At 43.5% G+C, this 23696-nt stretch overlaps 1 long non-coding RNA gene across 1 annotated transcript in view; it reads left to right on the plus strand.

The window, feature by feature from the left end:
* The window catches only part of LOC125333878, a 42061-nt gene extending 18702 nt beyond the window's left edge, over positions 1-23359 (plus strand). Inside the window, exons 6-9 of the long non-coding RNA XR_007207053.1 lie at positions 13258-13346; positions 20190-20388; positions 20986-21061; positions 22497-23359. This is a non-coding gene — a long non-coding RNA (uncharacterized LOC125333878). The remainder of the gene's footprint in view (positions 1-13257; positions 13347-20189; positions 20389-20985; positions 21062-22496) is intronic.
* The last annotated feature ends 337 nt before the right edge of the window (positions 23360-23696 follow it).

Here is a 23696-nt window from a genome sequence, read left to right on the forward strand (position 1 = left end):
CCACCAGAGGGTAAGCATTGGTTTGTAAGGGCCCATCATTTTTTGAAGTTAAAAAATTATGGCCACACAAAGGAAGACTTAACCCTCGCTACTGGATTTCCTGGGTTTTGGTTCTCCCACCCAGATAGACTGGTATTATCCTGGGGAATCTTTGAGCAGGAATCTTTGTCAATTATCAGAGGGGATTTCTGAGCCTTCTGTTCCCAAAGAATGATCATCTTCCCTCCAATCCTTACTCTGCCTCCCAGCAAAAGGCTGTCCTGGAAGAACACTTACTTCCCAGGAGACCTAATTAACATTACAAGACTAATGGAGACTAAGCGTAAAGAATTTTTAAAAAGTCCTTTGACTGCAGTGCCATTTTTAAAGCTGCTCCTCCCTGCTCTTTGTTTGCACACAATAGCTGAACAACCACAGTGGGGATGGGGCAGGGGTCAAGAGGTCCAAGGTATTTTCAAGCTAGTTTTAACTATCTTGCTGTTACCTCACACTCTTCCGCTATGTTTGCACCCATCTGTTGTTTGTTTCAGCCTCCTCCTAAAGCTGCCTTCTAGCCAGGGATGTCCTCTTTGTGTGAGTGCAAGTGCATGTCCTGATAATGCTCCATGGGTGGTCAGTAGAAAGGCCTCAACAGAAGCTCTTAGTCTTGCCACATCTTCACCACTGCTGGAGGATAATGTCACCGGGGGCCTGATCCAAGCCGTAGGAATCTCAAAAGCAGTTTGGAGCTTCTCCTTTAACACTGGTTTACTAATTAAGGAAAGATTTCCGAACCAATCAGATAATGAAATCCATCAGGATCAACCAAGTCTATGACAGTAGAATCGCTCTCAGGTGTCACAGAACCACAGAATCATTTAAGTTGGGAAAAAAACCTCCGAGACCATGGAGTGCAACCTTCGAGCGACCACCGTGTCAACTCCACCATGGCACCGAGTGCCATGTCCAGTCATTCCTTGAACACCGCCAGGGATGGTGATTCCACCACTTCCCTGGGCAGCCCATTCCATTGCTTAACAACCCTTGCCATGAAGAAATTTCTCCTCATGTTCAACCTGAATTTCCCCTGGTGCAGCTTGATGCTGTGTCCTCTCAATCTGTCAAAAATGAGAATGTGGAGAATGTGTCCTGTGTCAAGAGGAGAGGATGTTTCTCAGAGGGGATCCACTTACAACCCTTTGGTTAGGAATTTTTTTCCAGTACAGCTGCGATCTTGTAGATATACACCTGGAAAAGGCAACTTTTTTGGCTTTTTTTCCACTAGGCTATAGTTGAAGCTTCTACTTTCTCCAGGGTTCAGCTAAAACCAGCCTGGGCTGACAGTCTTCAGTTGCAATCTTTTGTGATACTCAACTAACAGTGTTTCCCAATAGGTCTTAGACATGGAATTCTTACACTTTCATCTTAATTTTACCAAAGCATCCTAAAATACTGCTCCTTCCACACTCTCTGTGTAAAGAGGGCACACAAAGAGTGTCTCCTCTCTCCCTGGCTCAGAGGAAATGGTTGCCTTCAGTTTTTATTGTACTAGCATTGACTGTATTCCTATAATAAAAGCATCTGCCTGGTATTTCCAAAGTCGTCTTCTGGGAAATAGCAGCTGTGCTTTCACTGTTTCATTGAAATTCAGGATGAAAAGGGGTGTCTGTCTCCCCACCTAGGCCCAGACATCCTCACCATTTCTTTCCTTGCACTCTTTGAAAACCTCTTCTGCCCTTTGCTTCTTAATGGTTCTGATACAAAAGCAATGAACACAGCAGTGCTGTTCCTAACAGCCCATGAGCCAGCCAGGCTGTGCACAGATGAAGATGTTAGATCCGAACCTATTTCCTGGGAGAAAGGGATGCCTGTGTGAACAAACAAAAGCTCAGCCAAGTTCTCAAAACAGAAAGTTTTCTGCAATCTCTGAGTGGGATTTATCCAAAACCCTGTCATTTCCAAGAACAGGACTTGTTGGACCAGACAGAATCCACCCAAAATTCCTCCAATTTAAAGACTGCTGCAATTAGAAATTAATTTTTAAAAAATAATCTCAGTTTAAAGCAAAGTCCAACTGCAAACAAAGAAATGAAAAGCAGAGGAGTCTGCCTAATTCAGACAAAGTGCTACAGAGAGGAGCCTCGCTCACCGCAGTCATTGCCTTTCACCAGTGTGTTTCTGGAATGTGAAAACTGGAGTTTGGAGAACAGGTAATTCACAGACCCAACTCAGCTTTTAATTCTGCTTTGCTCTTAGCACATCTTGACCCTAACCCCGATCCAAAAGGATGGATGTTACTAATGGCTGCATACAACAGGCAGAGTTCTAATCTCCTCTCCCCTCCAGCCAGTCTCCACCGTATCTGCAGCATCTGACTGTGCCCTTAATAGGCAGCTGGATGAGCCCATCTATTACCACCACAGTCTTTGCCAAACCCGAAGGCTTTCAAGCCTAAAATGGGGAGCTGCCACAGTTTGGATTAAAGACACCAAAGGCTGTCTTGGTGGAGCTGCAATAGATCTTTTCTCTGAGGGTGAGATAGCAAGAGAGTCATGCAACACACACCTATGGCTTCTGTCACCCAGCTTCCCAACCCAGCCTCTCAGACTCCCTGCACAGCTGCGTTTTGGGGAGCTGGAGATGCAGTCCTAGGGTACAAAGCAATTTCTGCAGTCCTGCTGGGTGAGACACAGCGAGCTGGGAATTCTCAGGGAGGTTGTTTCTTTACCTGTGAATGTCCCTCGGCAAAAGCACCTAAAACAATTCATGCTGCAGTTTTGGGTTTACAATCAAAGTCTGAGACTGTATTGCAGGTCTTAAGGAGTTGTTACCATTTTTTATGAAGGCAAAACACTCATTAAGGACTTCTTTAATTGCACATGAGCCCTGATCTTTGTAGCTCCAATTTTATAAAATGTGTTCATCTCTTATTGCCTTAAACCATCAGAGGTTACAGAATTGTCCCCAGGTTTTTAAAGACCTGATTTTTCAGTCACATTTTAGAGTGTCCTGGGACTGTTATGAAAAATGAGGCTTTAGCCTTGCTAATAAAGAAGTGATAATAATTAGAAAATCTCCTGGCCAGTGCAGGTTTTATAACTCCATAGATACCACAGTATTAACATTCTGTTTGTCCACCTGTTAGAAGAAACAGATCTGAAGAGTCATAACTCTAAAACAGTGGGTGACAATTTAATGAAAAATTGAGCTCTGCATTTAATTTCCTTTTAAGTTCAGTTGAGCATTCTGCGAGATCAAAGGGGCTTTGTGGCTTGCAAATGATCTATGATATCAGAGAAACAGATTATAACCCAGGCACAGTTTGGTATTTAAGTAAGTATCCGCTTTTAATACCGATGTTTAAAGTAGGCTAATGGAACTAAAGCACAAGGATAATTTCCTATGATACAACTCTATAATCCAGTTTAACATATCAGTTGAACACTAAAAGCATATTTTGAATTTATTTCAGTGCTTTGGTCCCCTGTGGAAAGTATCCTGAGACACCATAAAACATTTTTAACAAAACAAAAGGTCCTGCCTTAGTTTGTAAGATTTGGGGGCAGGGACTGCACTTATGCACTTGTAGAATGCCTGGAGAAATGAGTGCCTCGGGTTCAGTGTATGGAAAATAGTTAAGCAACAGCAACACTGCATGTCAGTGAGGATTTACTTTTAGTGTGGGTTCTTGAGTTCTACATAGAAGGTTGCTATCTCCCCCCTTCATATCCATGCAACATAATTGTGGGCAGTGGACTTGAAAAAAAGAAAATAAAAAGAAAGAAAGCTATTCAAGGTTAAAAGGTGCCTCTGTTTTGTTTTCTTTGGGTTGTTTTTTAGTTTTTGCCTTTTTTAACAAGTCCCTACAGTGGCAGATATCCCATATTTTCCTTTTCAGAAATGATCATGCTCCAAATTACACCTAGCCAGGGGTTTCCCTCCATGGCTTAGAGAAGATGCTGCTACAAACTCACTTCTGTTGCTTGAACTCTTCTTCCCCCTTACTACCTTAAATTTATGGACAATTCATTCTTGTTTATTCTCCTGATAGTGTTGTCCTTCAGGCTAATAGGTCTATTCCCCCCTTAATGTTTACCTTCCTGATAGGTTTATAAGCCATCATTATGCACATCTGTCTTTCCCAGGCAGAAGGAGTCACATTTGTAATCTGCTCTTGCAGAGCAGTTTGATGTTTCCCTGATCAGTGTTCCTTCCTGCCTCTGTCTGAATTCATCAGTTTTGAACACCAGGGATGGGAATTGCTCACGCTGTTCCAGAGGAGGCTTCACCAGCCACGTGTACAGTGGCATTAATACAGCTGCAGCTTTGCTAGAAACGTCTCCTGGTGCATCCCAACCTGGCATTAGCCTGACATGACGCGACATGGTGTTGGGGGCTCAGACATCTCATGATTAACCAGTGGATCTGGGTCTTTCTCTGCAATCTCAGCAAATCCACAGAATCTTTGATTATGTCAGGAATTAAAGCAAAGTGCACTCAGGGTTTAGTTTCACCCCCTCTCTGCTATTTTAATCTGTGAAGTCATCCAGACATTCCTGTAGGGTATCTGGGGCCCTTTCAGGACTGATAGTGCCTCTCAGCTTGATGTCACCAACACATTTCTTTCCCTCCCTTCTACCCTTGGTGCTAAGACCTATCTGTATCTTTTGTCCCCTAAGAAAGGTCACTGCTCAACTCAACTGATTCATATCTTCTCAAGATAATTCCTTGCCCTTCTCGTAGTCTCTTGCTTATTCTTGCTTTTGCCCACTAACTCATCATTTCTCATGTTCCATTGCATAAAAAGCAAGATGAGAGGTTTAGGTGGATGGAGAATGACGATGAAATCCCCAGTCAAACTAGCACCACATTTGGAGTTAGATCCATTTTACTAATGCCCACAAGGACTAGTCTGCTGCACATCTTTGGTCTGGAATATCAGTTGTCTTTTCTGTGAAAACAGCAACAAACCCCCTCGTGTTTTCCTGACTGGAGGTATGCTGGCGATTTTGATTTCCTTATCACTGATTTGTAGAGATGAATATTTTGCTGCACTCATGATTAAAGCAGCTCTTTGAGCTGGCTCAGGCAAGGCTGTCATGGCTAGTTTGGGATGCTGTTGATGCTGTGGTAGTGCTGCTACCTGTGGCCTCACAAGGAACAAGGCTGGTATTTTCAAACAAATTCAGAATATATGCTGAAATACCAGCAGGACCTGATGCTTAGTTCCTCTGCTTTGAAAGTCGAAATTTACAGGCATAACACTTCACATCCCAAATTCTATTTCTCATATCCCAAAGTGAAGGAGGAGGCATCCAACTAAGAACAAAAATGCATGATTTGGTTGTCAAAATAGGTATGTGGTAAATGGATGTGGGGATATCCAGGACACTTGGGGCAAGTCAATACCATGTAAAATCTACTTGTGCTCCTCTGCAGCAGCAAGTGGGAGAAGTTTGACCATTTCAGATGGCACTAGATACATATCTCCAGGGAACTGAACATGCTTCTTCTGGCTAATGGAAAGAATTTGCTTTGAAGAACATTATTGGGCAAATGGATACAAACCTACTGCACAAGACTGAAGTTTCGGAACAAGCTGAAGAATAAAGATTTGAGGTCTGCAGGGAGCCTGTAATGCAGAAAAATTGGAAGAGTTGGGTCCTGGGAGCAGGGCAAGAAGAAGAGCAAACTTTGGGACTGCATCCCAAAGACTTCTTTAACATCATTGACCCTACTGACCCATTTTTAACTGAGTTCCCTCTTCTGAAGCTGGACAGACTGAGGTCAGCAGCTTTGCTTGGACAAGAGGAGCAGGAGAAGCACAAGAGAAAGTATCTTAGGATAAATTAAAACATAGAAGTATCAAAGCTTGATCATCAGTTGTAGAAGAAAAGTGTAGGTGCTCCAGTTTTTACCTCATTAATCCAGTTGTTCCACTGGAAAACAACTCTGCCTTGCAGTTAATCTTCAAATAAATATGATCTTAAAATCCAGTGGGTACTTATGTAACACAGGATAACTGTCTTAGTGAAGCTAAATTAAATGCTTTTGGATAAACTTAATTTGGCATCCTGCTGAAATGGTTTTCTGAATGAGATGGAGAAGAAATGCTTAACTCTTGCTTGGAGTAAGGATGGTGGCACTCACTGACAGCCAAATACTCCAAATAGTCTGTTCATGTTCACCATGGCAGAACTGGGTTTTAACTTCTCACATGAATGGTCAGTTCCTCCTTGAATCTCCATGAGTCCTTGACCTCTACAACCTCCAGTGGAACTGAGCTCCACAAATCCATCACATTTTCCATGGTGACATCTAATCTTGAAATTCCTGCCTTCTACTCTTTCATTTTGCACTGTGTGTTGGGAGACATGAAAAAAACCCAAACATGAGCCTCCCTTCCCTTTGGAGCCCTCATGTCCTCCAGCCTAGCAGGATTTCTGGCTCCTTCCTGATACTCCCAGCTCTCCCATCACCCTGCCTGATGCCTTCCCCAGTGGGCTCAGCAGCCCGTCTGCCTGCAGGCTCAGGCATTTTCACACCTCCTAGGTTCTTTCACCACTCCCCCTCTTTCTCTTGCCACAGGCCTGACAGCACGAGCTTTTATCACAGAACTTCTATTTAGCTCCCTTCCACCGTAAACACCACTTATCTTTTCAATCTCTCTCCATATAAGATTTTTTTCCCCCCCAAGTCTCAAATTATTCTTGTCATCCTTATCTGAACATCCTTTAATTCCCTTGGCAGTGACTTATAGCATTCCAGATGAGAGAGAAGCCTTGGTTTTATACCACACTGAAATTTACTCCATCCCATTTCTTACACATCCTAACCTTTTGTTTGCCTGTTCGACAGAAGCTGCACCCGAGCTGAAAACTTAAGTGAGAAGGGTGCAAAAATGATTCAGAGATATTTCTGTTGGTCAGTGCTGTTACTAAGATAATTCATTGTTTCTAAAGCTTTCTGCAAGGGCATTCCCCCTTTGAGCTCATATTTCCAATGCAATACTCCAGACAGGGAGCTGCAACCTACCTCCCATTGCTGCCAGCTGTTCAGGTCCTCCAGGGTGGAGGAGGCACCTGTAATTAGTGGCTGCAGAGATAAACATTAGCTAGTCCCCATAGAGGACTGGTATTGAGCCAATATAAGTTAACATAACTCAGGATTTTTCTTCCTCTAATTAAAATCTTTGTGATTAATAGAAGTATCTTGTAAACCCTTTGAAGTCCCTTTAAATTACCCTGAGACCTCCTGCCATCTATCACTGCAGCAGTCTTATGATAGTGCTGCATCTGCAACTGATAAGTGTTCTCATATTCCTTGCTACCCCTTCTATATGGATTCTTTCAACAGCAATGGCTGAAGGATAGCAGGGCAAGGTCTCTCACCTTGATGTGGGTTTATGTGGTGCCTAACAAAGTAAGACCTTGATCCACAGCTAAGCCCACAAAATAAGGCTGCTGCTAATACTGACTTGTCAGGTCTCTTCATGCTGTCCACTCGCCTATTTCAGTTATGACCTTCAGAAATACTTTATCACCTATTGTGGGCACAGGAGCAATGTTAGCCATAAATTTTACCACCTTGCTTTTCCATCCTTTTCCTCTATTGCTCTTTCTTCTCTATTAGTTTATGTCTTCTTGACTGTCAGTTCTACATTTTAAGTTATTTTGGATTCAAATGTTCCCTTGTTGAATATATGGTCTAAGATGCTATGCACTCTTCCAAAAACAAATATAAATTAATAGTACCTTTATCACACGAACCAGCCCACTGAAGTTAAGAGAACTCCTGATGGAAATGGGCCCAAGGTAAATAACAGTAGTAGAACGTGTCCCTAAGAGTTTGTCTTAATTAAAAGTATAACTACACACATTAATAATTTACAACTGAAAAGGTTATGAATGTGCACTGTTTAATAACAGTAATGCAAAAAGGTGATATTTAGTTTCCAGCACTCGCACGAATGTTCATCCTCTGAATTTAGAAATAACTGTGGCTGTGTGGTTTGATCTGTAATTAAGATTTAATTAATCCCTAAAGCTCAGTTCAAGTTAGATTAGACCTATATTGATTTGAAATTCTTTACAGTTGCACTCCTGGTGTAGCAAACTCACCTGCTCCTCATGGTGTTGTTCATAGGGACAGCAATGCATTTCAGGGGTCTCTCTGACCTTTAACAAGGGTGTCACCAAAAATCCTATAGAAAAAGTGGAAAATCATCCAGCTCACTTTGTTCTGCATGCCATAATGAGCAATTCCTGATGCAACATGAACATCAAACATCACTTCTTCCAGAACTTGCCTTTTACCTCTCGGGTCTGCGTGGTAGGAAACACAAACCAGTGTTCATCAAAGTCGATGAGACCTCTTTCCCCTTGATCACAAACACATAGCTGTGGTTCTGACAATGAATTTATCTTCTCATAGAGGAGGCAAAATCCCCAGAATGGCTTTCATTGCCAGTGATTACCAGAACTGGAGGAGGTAAGGGCACACCTGTATCAAGGAAAGTTCAACTCTTTCCTGTGAGGGTGGTGAGGACTGGGCAGGGGTTTCCCAGAGAAGTTGTATGTGTCCCATTCCTGGAAGTGTTTAAGGCCAGGCTGGACAGGGCTCTGACTAATGTGGGATAGTGGAAGGTGTCCCTGCCAACTCCAGAGGGGCTGGAACTAAATGATCTTTAAGGTCTCCTCCAACCTAAGCCTTTTATGAACCTGTGACTTCCCAAGGCAGGAATAGACCAAAAATCTTCATGCAACCTCCGTTGAAAATCTCAGTGATGGTCGGTGCAATTCCCATGGGGACCCCTCACTTGGTCATTACAAGACCAAGAAATCTTGGACCTGGTTTGTGCAAGTCCAGCTTTTCTGGCTTCAGCAGAACTGCAGATGATTGTAATGGCTCTACCCAATGGGGCTCAGTCACTCAGAACAAACATACCAGGCTGCAGATCTCGGCTATGCTAAAATGAAATAGGGAATAATAAAATGTTTCTCCTAGACTTCACATTAGTCATCCAATAACAAAATCAGGAAATCAAAGAAAGGGACTTCTAACCCTGACTGAAGACTTGGAGAGCAGCACTCCCCACAGAGTCTGCAACAGCCTCTCATGTATATGTTGGTGGCAGAGTTTTGGCCTGACTCTCTTCTCCCATGCCTAACCTTGCTGCCTCAGACAGAGATGTGCTGAGCTGGAAGGCTACCTGAACACTCAAAAAATCCTCCTGCAGATGCTTGCCCTGTGCCTAACAAGCAGCTCCTCTTATCCAGCTCCTGAATGAAACCATCTGTTAAACAAGTCCCGTGATCCACATGAGCTCTACAGGGGCTCTGGAGTTACGACTGCGGCAAACCAATGCAGCCAGGCTTAAAAGGCATTATTAGGAGGATTCATGGGGACTCCATAATATCCAGAGATATATTTTATATAATATATAAGCAGATATAATATTCCGCTTTCTAGGATTATTCAGTTGAATATTTGTTTTCAGGACCTGCTGGCTACCTATTAGCAGCATATTACCCTGAAGTGGCACTTCTAAAATAGCAAATTAACCTCCACAGAGCAGACAGCACCCTGCCCACAAGAGGATACCTGGAAAATGATCAACATTTGTTTTCCATGTTAGACTGCCTGGTAATGAATGGCAGCTTGTTACAGCCCTTGCAGACGGAGTGAAAGGGTGTTGGACTCGTGTCTGTTGCAGTGTGGTTTTTTCCCCTGGGTCCCTCCATGTTTTAAGAGACGTTTCAGAACAGGGCACAAAAAGTCAGACTCATTGTTCAACAATGACAGCTGGTGGGTAGGGATGGTCCAAAGGCAAAATCCTGAGCTCCATCCCCAAATGTGTAAGGAGGGGAATTTCAAAGGCACCCACCTGAGAAAGTCCTGGCTTTGAAGATGTAGTAACGTTCATCTATCACTGCAATTGCAGATACAAAACTTGGAATAAGAGTCATGATCCCTCCTGTTTAAAGGTGCTAGCATCCCTGCAGGTAGAGGTAATGGCTTTCTTTCAGCTCCTAGAAATGGGAAACACTGTGTAAACAAGACTGGAGGCTGTGTTGTGCAGGTTCCTGAGGTCTGAGCTCTTTGTTTCTGTTCCTAAAGAAGGGGCAGATCTGTAGAAGTGGAGAACATGAAGACTACAGCAGCTGCTTTAATCCTGCTGGTGATTCACACAGTGGCTCTGCCTCAGGGAGAACAGGAGAGATGGTTCTGGGGAAATCATATAGACAATATGTACTGTCTGGGTTATAAAAGGAAAATCCTGGTTACTGCTCACAAGTAAAAACACTGTGCACGGTGTAGCTTCATATTTAACACAATCTGACATGCAGTCTGCTGCTGGAGGTACAAAGGGGAAGGTTCCTGATATCACCTTGCAACCCAGCACCTTAACCTGGGCAGGCAGAGAGCTACATCTCCAATAACTGGGAAAAATTATTTTTATATTTATTTTTTCCCTCACATCATAACCAGAAGACATGGAGGACACGTTGCCTTTCAAACTCTTAATCTCAAAAGTCTGTTTAGTTTGGGAGGGTGATTTAATTGTTCACAGCTCAGGTTATCTGAAGTCCTGTGAGGATCAAAACATTCAAATCTAAAGAGTTTCAGTTTGTGTTTCCTCTGTTCCCATGCAGTCTGAAAAGGGTGCTGTTACACAGTTTTCTGTTTATGGCTCCTGCTGCTTGTCTGAAACAAGCTCCCCTATCCACAGATGTTGCACCCATGGTGGCTTTCCCTTGCTGAAGTGACATGCAAGGTTGACAATTTCTGCCCCTACTCAGGGGAAACTGGGGTCTGAAAAGGGATAATGAGCATTCAGAAAAGAACAGTCAATCTAGGTTTCTAGATATCTCCAAATTTGTCTCGAAGAAAATTGGCAGAGCTTCCTTAAGAGCTGTCATCATGATGTAAGATTAAACCCAAATTTTGGTCCATTAGTTTTGATACTGTTGAGTCTAAGATCCCTTTAGCCACTGGCTCTGGAGGTGGCCTTTAAGGTCTGTATCCCTTCCTACACCATATAATTTCTGAACACCCTCTTATATAGACTTGAAAACCAACAGGAACCTTCCCGCTCACCAAGAGCACTTGCATACCATCAGCAGAATTCCTGGTCACCTTGACAGTGTGAAAGCAGCTAAATATCCCAGTGGCACATTTTAACAGCACTCTTAAACCCTGTGCACACTCGACACAGACACACCATCACAGTTACAGACCTGCAGGAACACACACCTGAAAATCTGGGTAACAGCCTTCCAGAAAGACCCCAAATATTGCCCATCTTTCCCTGAATCTTTTGTTGTGCATTCGATAAGTCCCATTCACTGGAAAGAGTTTTGCTTATACAGTAGTTCTCTTTGATTATCATAGTGCCCTTTGTCAGATTTCGAGGCCACCTTCCATCACAGAAGAAGTCCAGCCTGGAAGAAAAACCTGTGTGGTTGCTGGATCTCCACCCACAGAGGTTTTCCTCTGAAGAGATTGTCCTGACTGGACATATATATTCACTTTGTGTTCTGCTTTTTCAGGTGTTTTCTCTAATATTTCATATCAAGTCCCCCGCATTCTTCAGATCAAGAGAGAGGGATTTGTGCAGAAGAGAAGGCACAGTGTCATTTGGCAACTAAAACAGCATTCACAAAAAGAGTGAGTTCCCAAGCACTTTCATGTGCCTCTGTCACAAGTATCTATGCTGACCAGAACAGGCTCAGAAGGAAAAAAAAAGAACAACATGGAAGTTCCATTCCCACTTCTGTCTCTGTGCCATTTAAGTCATGAAAACTTTCTCAAAGTGTAATAAAGCTGGGAAAGCAAAGAGATAAAAAGCCATTTCTAGGAAAGGAAGACCAAGAAGCTTCCAAAATGACAAATTCCTCATTTTCTTAATTCATTTTCTTACTGAGAACTTGGAGCTGCAGAACATGTACCCATCAGTGATGAGAGCAAAGGTAATAAACACTGTCATGTAACCTTGGCTGTTCCCTGCAAACTGCAGTTACCCAGAAGCCCAGCCACCTAACATAAAAGGAAACTATCCACTTTAATTAGCAGAGCAATCAAAAGACTCTTACACAGTAAAGCATTTATCACCAAATAGAAAATGAATGATACTTTAAAATTAGAATATGCAGAATTCATAGCCAAAGGCACTCAGGGGAAAACGAGCTTTGCACCAAACAAGACGGGGATTTTTTTTTTGGCTTCAGTCTAATGAACTTTAACAATAGATATCAAATTCTGTCTGGCAGCACATTTTAGCAATGGATCTGATTTTTCAGAACTACTAAGCAAACCTCACCAGTTACAGGAGGAGGAGACTAGCATTTAGAAAACCATTATTAACCTGTATTCAGATCTCAAACCCAGATCCTTGTAAATCTGGTTTGTAAAAAAATTCTTTGCTTATACTTTAAAAGTACAGTAGAAATAAGCAGCAGGGAAATTTAATTTTAATTGTTCATGTTGATGAAGGTTTCATTGTATCCCACTTAAATGCTGTGCAGGAAGAAACCAGACAACACCACATTTCATTATCAGGAGTTTGGGCAGAGCTTGAATTGGAAGATGAAGAGAAGAAGATGAGGATGGAGAAGCAATCTTCTCTTGGTCTTCCTGTACTTAACAAAAAAAGGAAATGCCCAAAAATCAGGGAAGAGCTACAGATAAAAATACCTTCCTCTCAGCTTGAAAGCTTACAGGGATATTGAAGTATAGAAGACTGGAGATGTTTTGCAAACAGTAGGAAATGTGGTCACTAAGCGGTCAGTCTTCTTAGAAATCATTAAAAAGCAAAATACAGATTTTTCCACAGAGTTTACAAATCTCATCTCGGAAGGGAGCTGAAACCCATGGGGACTAAGCTTTAGCTCAGACAAAATGCAGTTCCATACCAAGGCAGTTCCATAATTACTGCAAAAAGACAACAGTAAGACAGCCTGCTACAGACTCCCAAGTACAGATGGGATTATTTGATTGCAACATTTCAAAATGCACAAGCTTTGGTTCATATCAACACAAATTACCCAAGTTACCTTAGGTCTGCAAAATTAGGATCCCGCAAGTTGCATCCAACAGGAAAGTTGGTCTAAAAGGTAAGTAAGGTCATAATGACAGATTTACTCAGTAGCTATTCAGCCATTTGATGTAGAAAGAGCATAAAGGGAATGAGACAGGGTGTGGGTTCTGATAAACAGAAGGGAGACAATTCAGGAAGTCAACGCATATTCACCCTATTTGTTTCTGCTTTCTTCAAAGGCCCTTTAAGAAGATCTGTGATTTTTACAGACCCACTGGGGTTTCCGTGATCTGCCGACTGTAACTTTTAGAACTACGATATACAAAAGGTACTTTGTCCAGGGAACGTAAGTTTGGGTCCGCAGTGTATTGCTCCAGCTTCATATTCCTCAGTTCTGGGAGTGGGCAAGGGATATCTGTGCCTTTGGTTACTGTTGAACTCCCAGTTCTTTTTTTACCAACCACTATAAGCAGGCTCACATGTGGTTTAGCTGCAACAGATTTGCTGGATCAGAAAGTGCTAATGCAGAACTGTGTAAACAAGAAAATCACGATCCAAGAAGAAGGTCCTTGTCTGAACCCAGCCTCGCTTCACATCTCCACACAACCAAGCAACCCTAATTCCATCTACTTCCAGCTGGTACTTGCCTTTTGCTTTTGGTATCCAGGATGTTCTGCGCTTCAAAGACACTATAACCACCAAGATAATTCCTGAAGCTCTGGGCACTAAAGATATAAATTTGTCTGCAGAGATTTTAGACGCACTTAAAACCCTCTGTATGTAACCCTGCTGTTTGCACAAAAAGATCTCTTAATGCTTTAAGTGCACTTGGATACCAAACTAGCATGGCTAGCACAGATATGAACAGGATAATCTAAATGACCCCTTGTTACATCCGGGCGGAACAATGACTTCCTCAGCAGAAGATTTGAAGAACTTTGTTCAGCTCGCTTGAGAAATGTGTCTCACTCAGTAGCTGGTAGCAGTCATAAGCTGTGGAGTGGGGAGGGTGGTATCTGGGTAAAGTCCTGCAGAACAGGTCCATTGCCATCTGCCAGGAACGGCCTCAGAATTACTCAGGATGGCAAATCCATCACCATTTTTCTGTTCATGGTTTCAATGGAAGTGGAGCTGGAGGTTGCCTTTTGGATGGTCATATCCTATCTCGGGGCATTTAAATCTAGACCTGGAAACAAAAATCAAAGTATTAGAGCTGCCACTGGAAATCATTCCATGGTGTAAGAGATTGCCTTGTTAAGAAATTATCTTGATTTCTAGGGTGGCATTCCTCTGGTAACACTGTCTCTGCCTGGCTCTGTGGGGTCCCCCATGCACCCATATAAGCATGAGTGGGTTCAGTATCACAGTCAGCAGCAAAGAGTCCAGAAGGGCATTTGGGTGCGTTCTGGCAGGAGCATTTATTGCTGCTACGCTGCCGAAGGTTGCAGAGGCAAACACAAACATGATCCCAAAGCTCAGTTTTATCTGGGGGCAGGGAAAAGGCAGGACTATGGAATGGGGACCAATGGGGAACTCTGGGGGAATGATGAGGGGTAGAGGCTGACAGCCAGCTGGGGAATCCAAACTGGGGTAGATTAACATAACAATGCATCCTGGGAGAAGCCTTTTTGGTCACCCTAACATGAAGTGGTTCTTGTGGTACTAGGGACTTGTACTGAAAACTCTCTGTCCCTTGTAATGTGTGTCCACTGGCAACCACACTTTGGCCCAGGCTTCACCCTCTTTAGACCATCTTATGAACGCTATAAGATGGACATGTGGAGTGATGGGAGATTCCAGATCTTCTTCCAAATGGTCTGGCTTGACTATGCAGCACCACATTGGTGCCCTGGCTTTAATCAAGCCTCCAGTACCCGCAGGAGCATGGAGATCTGCCCAAGCTCATTAGGCCTCCATCTCAGTTGCAGTCGCTGCTCCCGATTTGGTAGAGGCACTCTTTCCACACTCCTTCTCTGCCTTAACAACGTCTCCAAGGTTATCTGCGTAGGGACAGTATAAAGGACATGCCTTTGCAGCAAAACCAGATGCAACCGGAGCTGGAATGATTCCTACCTCATTGAAAGGCGTTGTAAGTATCTCCATTGTGAGTTTGCGTGGATTTGATAACAGCCTGAAATGAAGACAAGAGAGATCCGCGGAAGAAATGTTGAAAATATTGAACAGGCCAAACACAGTCATGGAAGCAGCAGTCTGGCTACTTACAGCATTAAAGGAAACACTGAGCTTCTGGTGATCATTTGCAAACATGGAAAGGAAAAGAGAAAGACCCTTTTCAGAGAGGACTGGAGGTAGCTCCACTAGAGGCAAAGCTTGAGTTGTCCCCAAGCACAGCCAGCACAGCTCCTGCAATTATACGGAACTGTGGTTTGAAGAAGTGGGCACCTCTTGGCAGCACCTACCCCTCAAGATGGACCTGTGCAGAAAATGGGATCAGCAGTTCCAGATAACCTGCATTTACCCTAAGCCCAAAAGTTTCTTGCCAGCCTTGGTGAAGGAACTCAACTCTGGAAAAAGGGATTGATACCGCAAGGAAATAAACAAGTTTTATGAAGTCAGTCCCTCTGCAGGGAAATGCAATTGGTTGAGAGCAGTGTGGAACATGTTGTTCTTTGGCTTCAGCATCTCTAAGACCATTCTGCCCATTTGGTCTCACCTCCCTCATAACGTAGACTGCAGACTCTCCCTATGGGAATCACGAATCAGACTCTTGACTTTTAGCTAATTTAGTGTATTTTCTAGGAACACATCCAGACTTGATTTAAAGCTGTCAGATGATGGGGAATTTAGGTAAGTTGTTCCAGGAGCTAAAAATGCCTATGGTTATGTGTGTATGCTCATTTTTAGGTTGAATTTTGAGATATTCAGCTTTCAACTACTGTATTTCATCATGGTTTTGATTTTTCTCTGTTGGGGGGAAAACACCCCTATCCCAAATACAAGCTGTAAGTATATAGCACACAGTACTAATGCTGCTTGTAGTAATTCTACTCATGAAGAAAGTGAAATGGGCCTCCTTGTACTTACTGAGCCAGGAGAGTTGTTGCACCCTTTACCTCACTGTGCAACAGCTTCCCCAGGTAGCCTTTAATCTGCAAGATGAAAGAGCCTTCTAATAGTGTATCAGGAAATTTACCTGCACAGTATGATTAAGTCTCAAGTAAATTTCTTTTTGCTAAGTTAAACAGAATAAACCTCTTTTCCCCTCCCTCCCCTTTTATGGCTGGTGCAGATGCTATGGGATATTCCAAATTCCAGAAAATCCTGATCATCTTCTGTCCAAAAGGCGCCTAGTTCTTTCTTTCTTAAGTCAGAAATTGCTAAAGACTTTCTGAGATACACTGCAGATAGGGATTATTATTTTTTTCTACACTACATAAAATAAGGAGACATGAACAGAATGACTATTAGGAACATATATAATATGAAAGCATAAAAATCTTCTTGTTGTTAAAGACTTTTATAAGATGCTGTAGGATCACAGGCTATTTACTCTGACATCTCTGCAAAAGTTGCTGAAGCTGCCAACATTAAAAAAAACCTTAGCAAAACCAGTGTCTTTGGGGATTTCTCCAATGATAGTTCTTTATTTATGACTCCATTTAAAAAATTTAACTCAGAGCATTTGTTTACTTAGGATGGGATTGGCTTCCCCCATCCCACATGCCTTTGTAGGGGAACAAAGGAGTGCCAAGAGCTAGCCCTATAGCAAGCCGCCCCACGGGATGAGTTAGTGCTCTCTCTCCAGCATTTTTCCCATTATGCCCAGGGCAGGGAGAGAGTCACAGCTTGGCATATAGGAAGCTAAGAGGAAATTAATCCCTTGGGCTCATGTGGGGGGCTCATACCCAGCACTTGTGACAAGTGAGACAGCATTCAATGCTCCTGGACGGGAACAAGGTCAGCTTCCAGCGTAGGAGGGGTAATCCAGAGAAAATATGGGAAAAATTCAGTCACAGCCTGAATCCCCAACAGCCAGCAAACCCTGATCCTAACAGCACTCCTATCACCCCCAGAATTAACACCCCCTTTTCACCCCACTGTGGATACAAATCCCTACCACAGCCAGAAAGAGGGAAATGTACCCTCTCCTTGTCCCCAGCTGAAAAAAACCTCAGGTGATTTGTGGGGAAATAGAGCCAAAATCTAGGTGGGAAGGCAAAAATGAGCCAGCATGGGACAAGGAATGAGAGAGACGTGCTCAGTCAGCAGGCAGCAGATCACTGAAACCTGTACCCACTCGGATTTTGGCATCAGCTTGTCAGCATGGAAAGAGCTGACTGCCATCATCATTCTGTGCTTGAAACATCCAGAGGTGCTCAAGCAGAGACACCCCAAAGCCTGCCCTTAAAACTTCCTATACCTTAAACACCCTTGCCGTTTGCAGTAGTAAACGAGGGCACATTTTTTACATTAAAGATGGAATGAAAAGGTTTTGAACGTGCTGGATTTCTGCCTGGCTGCAGGACTGGATTGTGTTAGAGAAACTTCACAGAGCTTTAAAAGGGATTGTGTAAGGGCAGCCATCCCCCTCCAAAAAATAAATGTCTCTCTGGCCTGAGTTTTGTTTCCCCATTGTCTTCCTTCAGCAGCCCAGTAATCCTAGCGCTTTGCTGTTTTGCTTTGTCCTATTCAGAAGGAAACCCCTCACACAATGAGAACCCTTTGGCACAGGCAGGACATCAGGGGTGTTGAGCTGTGAAGAGCTGTGTCAGTTGTAAGCCTGGTCAGAATCAGCATGGGGTGTTTTTGTCCCCAAAATTTGATTGAAACAGGGGAAAAAAGGAAAGGAAAAAAAATAAAGAATGTGGGGGGCAGAGGAGTATGTGCAGACCTCTGAAGTCTTGAAAACAGTAGGAATGTCCCATTTCCAAGTGCCACTTGCAAGTGCAGCTACATGGATGAGCGAGGGGAGCTGGAAATCCCGGTGCTCACTTCCACCGGCAGGCAGATGCCCCCCAGGCTTGCAAAACGTCTGGCTCCAGGGAGCAGAGGATGCTGAGCCCTGCCTGAGCCGCCCACAGCCTTGGACATGCCATCAGGGACAGCATCAGCACACAATGCCCTTTTTCCATCCACCCTCTTTGAGGATTTGTTTTTGCCACGAAAGGGCTGAATGTGAAGCTTGAATGTCTCCTTAGAGCAGTGATGATTTACCATGTTGGAATAAGTCTGTAAAGTGGCTTTTACACAGCAGCAGGCCTCCAGCCAAGGGGCCTTTTTTTCGTACATACTTCTGAATGGCAGAAATTGGCATTCATCTCTCCAGGCAGGTTTCTGAAATGTATACTGTCCTTTAAATGATTCCTTAATATTTAATATCATGGTAGGATGAAGTCTGATTTTATGGTTAAAAATGTCAATTTTCACAGCTGATTGAACTTATTTAAATGGCAAGCAGTTTACTTGTATCAAAAACCATATAAACAAATCAACTTATTTACTGACATTAAAAGAAGAGGGTACTTTATACTCCAAAGATTTCTGTTTTTGAAACTGAAAATGAGCTCAGATGACTAAGTTCATTTTGCAGTTTCCCCCCCCAAAGGCAGATTGATTGTAGTTTATAAAACAAGCCCATGTATCTGGCAGCAAAAGGAATTGCTTAAGATGCTAAGCCACCCTTTCAAAAGTCCTCTGTAATTAATTATCAGCTGCTTGCAAGTCCATTCTGTTTTTCCTTTTGTTTGTATTACTTTAATGGTGACTGTAACATACATATAATGAGAAAAGCTGCATCTTATAAACATACAAATAAATCTTAAGACTTTAAGCAGGATTAGGCAAGCTAAAAAAAAACAAAACCCACCCTGAAATCCAGATGCGTGGAATCACAGAAATCAGCTTTGTTAATGCATTCCTAACTCTGAAGCCAATTAAAGCATTCATGGACATGAAGGAACCAGAGTTCATACTGGCACAGATTTCCTGTGCCTCTTCATAAAAATAGCTGGAAGATCCAGTCCCATGTCTGTGCTATTAAAAAAAAAAGAAAAAAAGAAAGGTATTTTATTTTGATTCGAGGGAAACAGGGAATATAAAGAGGTCTGGATGTGGCTAGCAAGTCTCCTGCCTCATTAATTGGTCTAAGGATCTTACCAAAAATTCTGGTGGATGGAGGAGTTCGACATGTATCCATTAGAGGACAATGCACTGTCCACAGTGATGTCAACGAGCAGCAGCATGAGCTTCAGGAGGGGGCAAAGAGAAGGGCAGAAGTGATAGGCAAAGAGAAAACTCAAGAATGAGGGCTTGGGTGGTGACTGGAAGATGTGCTGGATGATGTGAGCCAAAAGCAAATGCAGACGACCAGAGGGTAACATGGAGCACCAGACCCCTGACAACATCTGGCTGATAGGACCTACAGGTTTGTCCTCAAAGGAGGGCAGCCCAAGAGGGGGCTTCTTCACAGGACAGTTGTCATCAGCAGCTGGGTGACCCTCATGCAGTCTCCATAGGCAATGACCAGTGGAAACTCAGGGTTCAACAGACAACTGAGATCAGTCTTTAATATCTAAAAGGCCTTAAAATTTTGAGCTTGCAAGGGGAACCACCATCTGTCTCTGAAAGCTGAAAACAGTGAAAAAAGTTCTTCTCTGCCAAAGTGTTCCCAGGGACATGATGTTTTTAAGGAGCTTGTTTGCCTTCCAGTTCTTGCCCCCAGGGCAACTACTGAATTTGCTGTCTGAGCCAACTGCTAAGGCTTCCCTTGAAGACATCAATTCCCCATCACCTTCCCACAGTGCTGATGGATCTGCTTCTTTGGAGACTTTCCTGGGAACAGCCCCAAGATGACGAAACTAATCCAACCTGCTATGTCTGGAGATGCCCCCCATCACCCATCCCAGGCTAGACACAGGTCCACAGCCTGGCTGAAATCCCTTCCAGAAGACGTGGGCACTGTCCCTCCACACCTAGCTGGAACTTGCAGGGCTGCTCTCAGCAGGCAGCTGGGATGTGGCCTCCCTTTCTTTTCAGAAGAAGAGTGTTTGCCCATGTGGATGCCAGCATGGCCGTGCCAGTTGGCAGGAAGATGGGAGGATGGGTGGCAGCCTGCTGTGGTCACTGGTCCAGGCATAGCCTCGGGAAGCACTGGCTGGGAGATAAGGAGCAGCACTGTGAGCCTTGCTCACCAACCACCTTTTTATTGCAGAACGCTTTGAATGACGGGGCAGAAATTGTTCAGTGAAGAGAGAGTGAAGAAGGCACTTGGTTATCACTGAGACGGCTGCTTTCAAGAGAAGAGTAATTTGTCTAATATACAATCTGTCACCCTCCATTCATGCTGGAAAAGTGAGGAGCTGCTGGAAGCTAACCACACATATGGTGACATTGCTCCATCATTAGCTTGGGTAGGAGACAAATCTCCCCACATGGCTTTGGCATGCTGCACTGCAAACACTTATCTCTTGGGCTTGTGTTAAAAGACTGGCCAAGATGGACCCCTCTTTCCACCTGCTTTCCCTCACAGGCTGTGTTGTCACCACACAGCCTCCATCAGGAAATAAATGTTTCTCTTAACTCCAAGCAACTTGTCCCTGGAAAAGTTAACTGGTTACACTGGGGAGCTCTGTGCCATATATTCAATGAAGAAAAATACAATATATATGCATACACATAAATCAGCAATTTTGGCTCCCGGTGTAACTCCTCCCTGCATCAAAACACACCTCTGTAAGTGCCATCTTCTGTGATATTTTAGAGTATGCAGAAATTGCCTGCTGGGTGGGTGTGGATATTGCCTCTGGTTCTTCCTTCAATGCAGTGTTTTCCTAATAGAGTGTCTCCAAAAGGATCTCTTCCCACTTACTGGGATTTCCTCAGGCTTCATTTTGAAGGACCAAGGAGGGCAAGGAGTATTTATTACACCAATAATAATAATTAAATAACTACTAATTCAATTACCATGTCTAATAATGACGATAACTGCCTGCAAATTGTTCTTTCAGGGCTCTCCCTACAGCAACAGAAATTTTATGGTGGCTCTTCCAAAGACGCCTGAGGAGTACTGCGTAAATATTAATGGTAAGGGGGGGGTCTAGGTCTTCCTGACAGCATTGAAATACTCAGCCCCGCTGGACAGAGGCTCATGCACAGCAGTTTTGAGGTGGTGTAACTCTAGCATCGGCAGAGTTATTTCAGATTTACACCCCGGCAGCCGGGAGCAGAGTCAGGCTCTGATCATTTAGCAGAGCCTATAAAACAGCAACACATCCCCCTGACTTCCCGCGAGCCTTGACACCTCCACGTCAATATTTATTTCCAGCCCTTCTCACTTTCCCCTGGCATTCAGACGTACGGCCAGCCTTTGCTAAACATTTTATTTGTATTGCGTGTGGCTGAAACAAGTTTATGTTGGGTGAGGGATGGTGGTGGGTTTGAACATACACCGGCTACAAGGGCCCTCTGTGCGCGGCGGCGGGCACTGGCTCTGCTCCCCTCCAGCAGCTGCGGTCCCAGACATGCACACCCTCACACGGCGCTCTGGTCATGTTCATCTGACAAAGACAGCAGCAAAGCTTTAAAAAGGCTGTGGGATGCAGACCCTAAAGAGAAACCCCCCAAAAGGAGATGTTTCAGGAGGGCTAGCTGGCTCCCATGTCCTTTTGCAACCAGCGGGTTTTGCTTCTGACTTGGACTTGGTGGGAAGGTACAGAACCCCTTTGGAAGCAAAATAAACTTTGATGTTTTCTTAGAATAAAGGACTGGGCACAATGAAGTAAAATTAAATAATCTTTCCATGCCACCAGCCTTCCCCCAGCCTTGCTCCTTTCCCAAACCCCAGGACAGCAGGCTGCCTTGCTGTCTGCCTAGGAAAAGCAGCTCTTAGGTGGTTATTCTGATACACAAACACTCTGCCAGGTCCATGGAGGTGGCTCGGCTGCCTGGATTGTGGATGAAATTTTATTCCAATAACACTGGGGCGGGTTTCTCTTTATGCTAATCCCCCGTGCTTCAGGGTGTCACAGTGCAGGGGAAGCACAAAATCATGCTTTATGAGTGTGATCTGTCTGCAGACTCAGTATCACTTCCCTCCCAATCCTACCTGCCACAGTCAGCCAGAGATCATAAATACACCCCTAATGCCACGATTAGCATACGCTCTTGAAAGAAAATTGTGCTTGTAGCAAGAGTCCCCGAGGGCCAATATCAACAGAGAGACATTACAGAGAGAAACTGGAGATTGGGGCTGAGCTTTCAAGTCCGTGCTCCCTTGCTAGGCAATGGTTTCTGCAGAGATTATTCCTGCTTTTATCAGGAACAGACCTTGCAGAAGGACTGCACATGGTGACTCTGCTTTGACTTATGGTTAGACCATCTTTTTGGTGGGGCAATAATCAATACCAGGCTTTCAGCTCCACACTTCACTAAATCTGGCTGAATAATTATAAAAAAACTCAAAACCAACCACCCTATTATTTAGCTTAATTTTCTTTCTCTTTTCCATCGGTTTTATAAGCTGCTCCTGGCAAAGGGTACCAACTCTCACACCAGCTCTGACGAGATAGATTGACAGAGTCCCTGCATAAAGCACAAAGGAGAGATGGAGAGGAGAAAGCAAAGGAACAAGAGGAACAAGATCTGGTCTTTGGTTTGGGTGTTTGTCATCGCAAAACGAGGTCCCATCTTGCACACCTTTTTTAGAGGAGTAGAGTTAGGCACCTGCTTAGGGGTTTGCAGCTGGGGTACAGTGCACTGCAAACCCTCCCCAGCAGCCTTGGAGGAGTGTGGGTTTGTCTACTGCCTGCTCTAACAAGCCTTTGATCTTCCTGAGACTTCTAATGTGATCCAATTGCAACTGTAATCATAAATAAGTGAAAAATATAAAATAGGTAACAAAAGCCGCATAAATGTGTTGCCACTTGAAGGTTTCAAATTCCTCCCTTACTCAGCGTGGGGTGCCAAAATAAATGGAAACAGCAGACCTGCTGAGGAGGAATAGTGACATTTTGTGGCACCTGATTTGTGATGCAATGGGGATGCTGGGGGGCAGTGGGGACAAATTTTCACTTTATATTCTGCTCAAATGAGACAAAGATTACAGTTAGGAGTCAAGTACTATCAAATTATTTATTGAATTCTGTTGGGGTGGAGAGGGTATTTGCTCTTTTTTTCCAGAAAAAAATATTGATTCTAAGGATGGCTTTGATATCAATTAGGCTCAACATGAGAGACAGGCAGTCACTTTGTATAGGGAATTTAATTAAAAGCTCTGTACTTAGTCAGAAGAGTGTTCTAAGGATAAAATTGTTTTCCCTCTTTGGGTCAATTTTCTGTTATGTTTGTATAATGCAATTAAAGAAGGACCCATGCCAAGCAATACTCATGCCTGGTATAAAACTGTCCATGCATAATGACTGACTTCTTGGACTTCCAGTCCACAACAGATTAATGAGTGTTAGCTGCGTTTAGATGTGGTTATCTCTTGTTTTATTGCTACAAGAACACATTCTTACAGGTGCACACCTCTTATAAGGCCCTCCAAGGACTGCTTAGGCAAAAGCAAGGAAATTATGAGAAGGGTGAAATTCTACAAAGCTCTTTTCTTTTGAAAAATTAGAAGTAAAACTGACTTGATCTGAAACAGTTGAAGTTCATAAATAGTTACTACTGAGGGGTTCATCTCAGAGCTTGTAAGATTAATATTTAATATAAAATA

The sequence above is a fragment of the Corvus hawaiiensis genome, chromosome 1 (genome assembly GCF_020740725.1).
Source record: "Corvus hawaiiensis isolate bCorHaw1 chromosome 1, bCorHaw1.pri.cur, whole genome shotgun sequence".
Taxonomy (NCBI): Eukaryota; Metazoa; Chordata; class Aves; order Passeriformes; family Corvidae; genus Corvus; species Corvus hawaiiensis.